This window comes from Petromyzon marinus, chromosome 23, assembly GCF_048934315.1.
Source record: "Petromyzon marinus isolate PM22_M1 ecotype Great Lakes invasive population chromosome 23, UKy_Petmar_22M1.pri1.0, whole genome shotgun sequence".
Lineage (NCBI taxonomy): Eukaryota > Metazoa > Chordata > Hyperoartia > Petromyzontiformes > Petromyzontidae > Petromyzon > Petromyzon marinus.
Window position 1 is genome coordinate 22,399,221 of NC_133689.1, and position 8,059 is coordinate 22,407,279.

The 8,059-nt window shown below is 52.0% G+C and overlaps 4 non-coding genes and 1 pseudogene across 4 annotated transcripts; all 5 read right to left on the reverse strand.

Moving 5' to 3' along the window:
* Nucleotides 1-1,681: 1,681 nt before the first annotated feature.
* Nucleotides 1,682-1,800, reverse strand: LOC142925978 (5S ribosomal RNA). The gene has a single exon (XR_012942902.1). It is a non-coding gene; the product is annotated as a 5S ribosomal RNA (ribosomal RNA).
* A 252-nt stretch (nt 1,801-2,052) lies between these two features.
* Nucleotides 2,053-2,171, reverse strand: LOC142928436 (5S ribosomal RNA; annotated as a pseudogene).
* A 186-nt stretch (nt 2,172-2,357) lies between these two features.
* On the reverse strand, nt 2,358-2,476 carry LOC142927130 (5S ribosomal RNA). Its single transcript, XR_012944055.1, has one exon. It is a non-coding gene; the product is annotated as a 5S ribosomal RNA (ribosomal RNA).
* Nucleotides 2,477-2,729: 253 nt separating this feature from the next.
* On the reverse strand, nt 2,730-2,848 carry LOC142926259 (5S ribosomal RNA). The gene has a single exon (XR_012943184.1). It is a non-coding gene; the product is annotated as a 5S ribosomal RNA (ribosomal RNA).
* Nucleotides 2,849-3,280: 432 nt separating this feature from the next.
* Nucleotides 3,281-3,399, reverse strand: LOC142926415 (5S ribosomal RNA). The gene has a single exon (XR_012943340.1). It is a non-coding gene; the product is annotated as a 5S ribosomal RNA (ribosomal RNA).
* Nucleotides 3,400-8,059: the final 4,660 nt, after the last annotated feature.

An 8,059-nucleotide genomic window follows, 5' to 3' on the forward strand; every position in this document is an offset into this window, starting at 1 on the left:
GCAGTCCGTCGGCTCCTTCTGTAGGGGTCTCCGCGGCGCATACTGCACTCTCTCTCGCGAGAGGGGGGTTAGTCTCAGTGCGCTCCCGGGGGGGCGTTGCCTGTTGGCAGCGTCCCCCATGAAGCATGGGCAGGCCTCCTCTGCCCTCGTCTCGGCGCACACCATGGGCTGCCTCGACAAGGTGTCCACATTTTCGTGCATCCGCCCAGCCCGGTACTCGATCTGCAGGTTGTATTCCTGCAGCTGCGCCAGCCATCGGGCCATCTGCCCCTGCGATTTCTTGAATGTGAGATGGAGCTGCAGAGCATAATGGTCACTCCGCACCCGACATTTTCTGCCATACAAATACGGCCAGAACTGTTTACATGTGAAGATCACGGCGTACAGTTCCTGACGGGTCACGCAATAGTTCAGCTCGGCCCTGCTCAGGGTCCAGCTGGCGTATGCGATGGCCCGTTCCATCCCATCCTGCACCTGTGACAACACCGTGCCCAGCTCATAGCTGCAGGCGTCGGTGTCCAAAATCAAATCAGTGGAAAAATCCGGGAAAGCCAGGGTGGGGGTATGGGTGAGGTGGTCTTTGAGGGTGGTGAAGGCCGTCAGGCGGCCTCCGTCCACTGATAAGGGTTCTTAGGGGAAGTGAGTTGGGTGAGGGGGCGTGCAATCTCGCTGAATCCCTTTACAAATCGACGATAATAGGTGGCGTGCCCCAAGAATGACCTGATCTCCGTCAGGTTCCTTGGCCATGGCCATTCCACTATGGCGCGTACCTTCTCCGGATCGGTGCGCAACCCTGCCTCGCTGATTCGGTGTCCAAGGTACCCCACCTCGTGCTGCGCAACATAACACTTACGTGGCTTGAGTTTGAGATGGGCTGCTCGCAGTCACTGGAACACCTCTCATAACCTGGACCAGTCCTCAGACAGAGATATACTGAACACTATCACGTCAACCAGGTAAATTAGGCACTGTTCCCACTGCAAGCCCCGCATCACCAGCTCCATCAACCACTGGAACGTCGCAGGCACATTAGTGAGTCCGAACGGGAGTATCCGAAACTCAAACAGTCCCATCGGTTTGGTAAATGCAGTCTTTGGCCGATCCTCCTCCGCCATATCCACCTGCCAGTACCCGGATGCTAGATCGAGGGTGGAAAAATACCACGCCACCGCGAGGCTGTCAAAGGTGTCATCGATGCGGGGGATGGGGAAGGCATCGCCGAGGGTGACTGCGTTCAACTTTCGGTAATCAACACAAAATCGGGTCGACCCATCCTTTTTCATCACCAGTACCACCGGGGCAGACCAGGGGCTCGCTGAGGGTAGGATTATGTTATCTCGGAGCATTTCCACGATGGCCTCTTTAATCTGGGCCCGTTCAGGCGCGCCCACTCGGTATGCGGGGAGTTTAATTGGTCGGGCGGCACCGGTGTCAATTTGGTGCTTAACAAGGTCAGTCCGGCCCACATCCGAATCGTGCTCACTGAACACGTCGGCGTCATCGCTCATGAAAACGTTTATTCTGAGCTCCTGGTTTAGCCCCGAATGAGTGGCATCAAACAGTATTTTACAATAAAATATTGATCCCAATGCAGTACACCATATCGACGTGAAATTGGCAGGTGCACTCACTGGATGAGACGAAGTGTAAAAAGCGACCCATCCAGATACAACAATGCAAAAGCCTACAATACCTGGTATTCCCAGGCAGTCTCCCATCCAAGTACTAACCAGGCTCGACTCTGCTTAGCTTCCGAGATCAGACGAGATCGGGCGCATTCAGGGTGATATGGTCGTAGGCCATGCTTGGAAAGACCTGTCGCACATTCAGATGTATAAAACAATCAACATTCAACTATACTTCTGGAGGTCATCGCTCATAAAACCTTTATTCTGAGCTCCTGGTTGAGCCCCGAAAGAGTGGCATCAAACATTATTTTACGATAAAATATTGATCCCAATGCAGTACACCATATCGACGTGAAATTGGCACGTGCACTCACTGGATGAGTCGAAGTGTAAAAAGCGACCCATCCAGATCCAAAAATACAAAATCCTACAACACCTGGTGTTCCTAGGCAGTCTGCCATCCAAGTACTCACCATGCTCAACCCTGCTTAGCTTCCGAGATCAGACGAGATTGGGCGCATTCAGGGTGATATGGTCGTAGGCCATGCTTGCACACACCTGTCACACATTCAGATGTATAAAACAATTAAAGTTCAACTATATTTCTGGAAATCATCGCTCATGAATACGTATATTCTGAGCTCCTGGTTGAGCCCCGAATAAGTGGCATCAAACAGTCTGGATGAGTCGAAGTGTAAAAAGCGACCCATCCAGATATAACAATGCAAAAGCCTACAACACCAGGTATTCCCAGGCAGTCTCGCATCCAAGTACTAACCAGGCTCGACCCTGCTTAGCTTCCGAGATCAGATGAGTTCGGGCGCATTCAGGGTGATATGGACGTAGGCCGTGCTTGCAGAGACCTGTCCAACACTCATATGTATAAAACAATCAACATTCAACTATACTACTGGAGGTCATCGCTCATGAAAACGTTTATTCTGAGCTCCTGGTTTAGCCCCGAAAGAGTGGCATCAAACAGTATTTTACGAGAAAATATTGATCCCAATGCAGTACACCATATCGACGTGAAATTGGCAGATGCACTCACTGGATGAGTGGAAGTGTAAAAAGCGACCCATCCAGATCCAAATATACAAAAGCCTACAACACCTGGTATTCCCAGGCAGTCTCCCATCCAAGTACTAACCAGACTCGACCGTGCTTAGCTTCCGAGATCAGACGAGATCGGGCGCATTCAGGGTGATATGGTTGTAGGCCATGCTTGGAAAGACCTGTCGCACATTCAGATGTATAAAACAATCAACATTCAACATAACTTCTGGAGGTCATCGCTCAAAAAATCTTTATACTGGTAGGAACGAAGTTGTAAACTGAGTGTACCAGCCTGCAATAGATTAATGTGTCCGTACGTCCGTCCGTCCCCTTTCAATACTTTAACGAAGTGAAATCTCGTGCTGTTGGGTGTATAAAATCAGTAATAGACAGCGCAGAGACTTGTCCTACCAGCCCACCCTGCAGGGACCTGTTTCTGAGCTCCTGGTTGAGCCCCGAAAGAGTGGCATCAAACATTATTTTACAAGAAAATATTGATCCCAATGCAGTACACCATATCGACGTGAAATTGGCAGGGGCACTCACTGGATGAGTCGAAGTGTAAAAAGCGAGCCATCCAGATCCAAGTAAACAAGAGCCTACAACACCTGGTATTCCCAGGCAGTCTCCCATCCAAGTACTAACCAGACTCGACCCTGCTTAGTTTCCGAGATCAGACGAGATCGGGCGCATTCAGGGTGATATGGTCGTAGGCCATGCTTGCAAAGACCTGTCGCACATTCAGATGTATAAAACAATCAACATTCAACTATACTTTTGGAGGTCATCGCTCATAAAACCTTTATTCTGTGCTCCTGGTTGATCCCCAAAAGAGTGGCATCAAACAGTCTGGATGACTTGATTCGAAGCTTTCGTGACTGCAAGAATTACTCTTTGTTTTTTTCGGTAAAGTCACGTATAAATAAAAAATAATAAAATAACAATAGCATACGACGTTTCGGTTGCAACACAAGCAGCCATCATCAGGTACAGAAGAGCTAAATTTACGAGAGAGAGGAAACACATAACCCCAGATGTATATACAGACACCCAAGTAGGGGGGAACTAATACAGATACAACAGGGTACAACAGAGAGAGAAGCATACCAAACAATCAGGGTTTAGCATAATTTGGAAACCATATAAAGCAACACAGACGGTCGGTCAAAACACAATTAACGCATAGTCTGGTTGATTACGCTATTTCAAAGATTGTTAAATTGCAAGATAAGTATGAAATTTAAAATACAGACTGCGCACACACACACATAGACATCCAAGTAGAGTGAACCAGCACAGACACGCACACAGTGAAGTCGCCTTAAATAGGCAGAGAAGGTGAGGCTGAGAGACAATGGGACAAATTAGCATGAGGTATGCATGGAACAAAGGGGGCACGGCAGCACACACTCGGAAACACCAAGGCCCACACACAGGCAGAGACAGCACAGAGACACAAATCCAAGCCAAGACACAAAGGCAGATGCACAAGCAGAGACAACACAAAGACACAGACCTAATACCTCCCTTAGAGGTGGTTCAGACTTGATTCGAAGCTTTCGTGACTGCAAGAATTACTCTTTGTTTTTTTCGGTAAAGTCACGTATAAATAAAAAATAATAAAATAACAATAGCGTACGACGTTTCAGTTGCAACACAAGCAGCCATCATCAGGTACAGAAGAGCTAAATTTACGAGAGAGAGGAAACACATAACCCCAGATGTATATACAGACACCCAAGTAGGGGGCGTGGATGGAGTGGGGGGTGAGAGTGGATGGTGTCGCGGTGAGAGTGGATGGTGTCGGGGTGAGTATGGATGTTGGAGAGGTGATCGTGGCTGGTGTACGAGTGAGCGTGGATGGTGTAGGGGTGAGCGTGGCTGGTGTAGGGGTGAGCGTGGATGTTGTAGGGGTGAGAGTGGATGTTGCAGGAGTGAGCGTAGATGGTGTAGGGGGTGAGCGTGGAGGTTGTAAAGGTGAGCGTGGAGGTTGTAAAGGTGAGCGTGGATGGTGTAGGAGTGAGCGTGGATGTTGTAGGGGTGAGAGTGGATGGTGTCGCGGTGAGAGTGGATGGTGTCGGGGTGAGTATGGATGTTGGAGAGGTGAGCGTGGATGGTGTAGGAGTGAGCGTGAATGTTGCAGGAGTGAGCGTGGATGTTGTAGGGGTGAGCGTGGATGGTGTAGGGGTGAGAGTGGATGTTATATGAGTGAGCATGGACATTGTAGATGTGAGTGTGGATGGTATAGGGGAAAGCGTGGATGGCGTAGTGGTGAGCGTGGATGGTGTAGGGGTGAGCGTGGATGTTGTAGAGGTGAGCGTGGATGGTGTAAGGGTGAGCGTGGCTATTGTAGGGGTGAGCGTGGATGTTGTAGGGGTGAGTGTGGATGGTGTAGGGGTGAGCGTGGATGTTGCCGGAGTGAGCGTGGGTGTTGTAGGCGTAAACGTGGATGGTGTAGTGGTGAGCGTGGATGGCGTAGTGGTGAGCGTGGATGGTGTAGGGGTGAGCGTGGATGTTGTAGAGGTGAGCGTGGATGGTGTAAGGGTGAGCGTGGCTATTGTAGGGGTGAGCGTGGATGGTGTATTGGTGAGCGTGGATGGTGTAGGGGTGAGCGTGGATGGTGTAGTGGTGAGCGTGGATGGCGTAGTGGTGAGCGTGGATGGTGTAGGGGTGAGCGTGGATGTTGTAGAGGTGAGCGTGGATGGTGTAAGGGTGAGCGTGGCTATTGTAGGGGTGAGCGTGGATGGTGTAGGGGGTGAGCGTGGGGGTTGTAAAGGTGAGCATGGATGGTGTAGGAGTGAGCGTGGATGTTGTAGGGGTGAGAGTGAATGGGGTTGGGGTGGGCGTGGATGGTGTTGGGGTGAGTGTGGATGTTGGAGAGGTGAGCGTGGCTGGTGTAGGAGTGAGCGTGGATGGTGTAGGGGTGAGCGTGGATGGTATAGGGGTGAGCGTGGATGTTGTAGGGGTGAGAGTGGATGTTGCAAGAGTGAGCGTAGATGGTGTAGGGGGTGAGCGTGGAGGTTGTAAAGGTGAGCGTGGATGGTGTAGGAGTGAGCGTGGGTGTTGTAGGGGTGAGAGTGGATGGGGTTGGGTGTGGCGTGGATAGTGTTGGGGTGAGAGTGGATGGTGTCGGGGTGAGAGTGGATGGTGTGGGGGTGAGTATGGATGTTGGAGAGGTGAGCGTGGATGGTGTAGGGGTGAGCGTGGATGTTGCAGGAGTGAGCGTGGATGTTGTAGGGGTGAGCTTCGATGGTGTAGGGGTGAGAGTGGATGTTGTAAAGGTGAGCGTGGATGGTGTAGGGGTGAGAGTGGATGTTGTATGAGTGAGCATGGACGGTGTAGATGTGAGTGTGGATGGTATAGGGGAAAGCGTGGATGGTGTAGTGGTGAGCGTGGATGGTGTAGGGGTGAGCGTGGATGTTGTAGAGGTGAGCGTGGATGGTGTAGGGGTGAGCGTGGCTATTGTAGGGGTGAGCGTGGATGTTGCAGGAGTGAGCGTGGATATTGCATGAGAGAGCGTGGATGTTGAAGGGGTGAGTGTGGATGGTGTAGGGGTGAGAGTGGATGTTGTATGAGTGAGCATGGACAGTGTAGATGTGAGTGTGGATGGTATAGGGGAAAGCGTGGATGGTGTAGTGGTGAGCGTGGATGGTGTAGGGGTGAGCGTGGATGTTGTAGAGGTGAGCGTGGATGGTGTAGGGGTGAGCGTGGCTATTGTAGGGGTGAGCGTGGATGTTGCAGGAGTGAGGTGGATTTTGTATGAGAGAGCGTGGATGTTGAAGGGGTGAGTGTGGATGGTGTAGGGGTGAGCGTGGATGTTGGAGGAGTGAGCGTGGATGATGTAGGAGTGAGCGTAGATGGTGTAGGGGGTGAGCGTGGAGGTTGTAAAGGTGAGCATGGATGGTGTAGGAGTGAGCGTAGATGGTGTAGGGGGTGAGCGTGGAGGTTGTAAAGGTGAGCATGGATGGTGTAGGAGTGAGCGTGGATGTTGTAGGGGTGAGAGTGAATGGGGTTGGGGTGGGCGTGGATGGTGTTGGGGTGAGTGTAGATGTTGGCGAGGTGAGCGTGGATGTTGCAGGGGTGCGCGTGGATGTTGCAGGAGTGAGCGTGGATGTTGTAGGGGTGAGCGTGGATGATGTAGGGGTGAGCATGGACGTTGTAAAGGTGAGCATGGATGATGTAGGAGTGAGCGTAGATGGTGTAGGGGGTGAGCGTGGAGGTTGTAATGGTGAGCATGGATGGTGTAGGAGTGAGCGTGGATGTTGTAGGGGTGAGAGTGAATGGGGTTGGGGTGGGCGTGGATGGTGTTGGGGTGGGCGTGGATGGTGTTGGGGTGAGTGTGGATGTTGGCGAGGTGAGCGTTGATGTTGCAGGGGTGAGCGTGGATGTTGCAGGAGTGAGCGTGGATGTTGTAGGGGTGAGCGTGGATGGTGTAGGGGTGAGAGTGGATGTTGTAATGGTGAGCGTGGATGGTGTTGGGGTGAGAGTGGATGTTGTATGAGTGAGCATGGACGGTGTAGAGGTGAGTGTGGATAGTATAGGGGAAAGCATGGATGGTGTAGTGGTGAGCGTGGATGGTGTAGGGGTGAGCGTGGATGGTATAGGGGTGAGCGTGGATGGTGTAGGTGTGAGCGTGGATGGTGTAGTAGTGAGCCTTGACATTGTAAAGGTGAGCGTGGACAGTGTAGCGGTGAGCGTGGACGTTGTAGAGGTGAACGTGGATGTTGTAGGGGTGAGCGTGGATGTTGTAGGGGTGAGGGTGGATGGTGTAGGGGTGAGCGTGGATGTTGTAGAAGTGAGCGTAGATGGTGTAGGAGTGAGGGTGGATGTTGTAGCGGTGAGCGTGGATGGTGTTGGGGTGAGGGTGGATGTTGTAGGGGTGAGCGTGGATGTTGTCGGGGTGAGGGTGGATCGTGTAGGGGTGAGTGTGGATGTTGTAGAGGTGAGCGTGCATTGTGTAGGAGTGAGCGTGGATGGTGTAGGGGTGAGCGTCGATGGTATAGGGGTGAGCGTGGATGTTGTAGGGGTGAGAGTGGATGTTGCAGGAGTGAGCGTAGATGGTGTAGGGGGTGAGCGTGGAGGTTGTAAAGGTGAGCGTGGAGGTTGTAAAGGTGAGCGTGGATGGTGTAGGAGTGAGCGTGGATGTTGTAGGGGTGAGAGTGGATGGGGTTGGGTGGGGCGTGGATGGTGTTGGGGTGAGAGTGGATTGTGTTGGGGTGAGAGTGGATGGTGTTGGGGTGAGAGTGGATGGTGTCGGGGTGAGAGTGGATGTTGGAGAGGTGAGCGTGGATGGTGTAGGGGTGAGCGTGGATGTTGCAGGAGTGAGCGTGGATGTTGTAGGGGTGAGCGTGGATGGTGTAGGGGTGAGAGTGGAT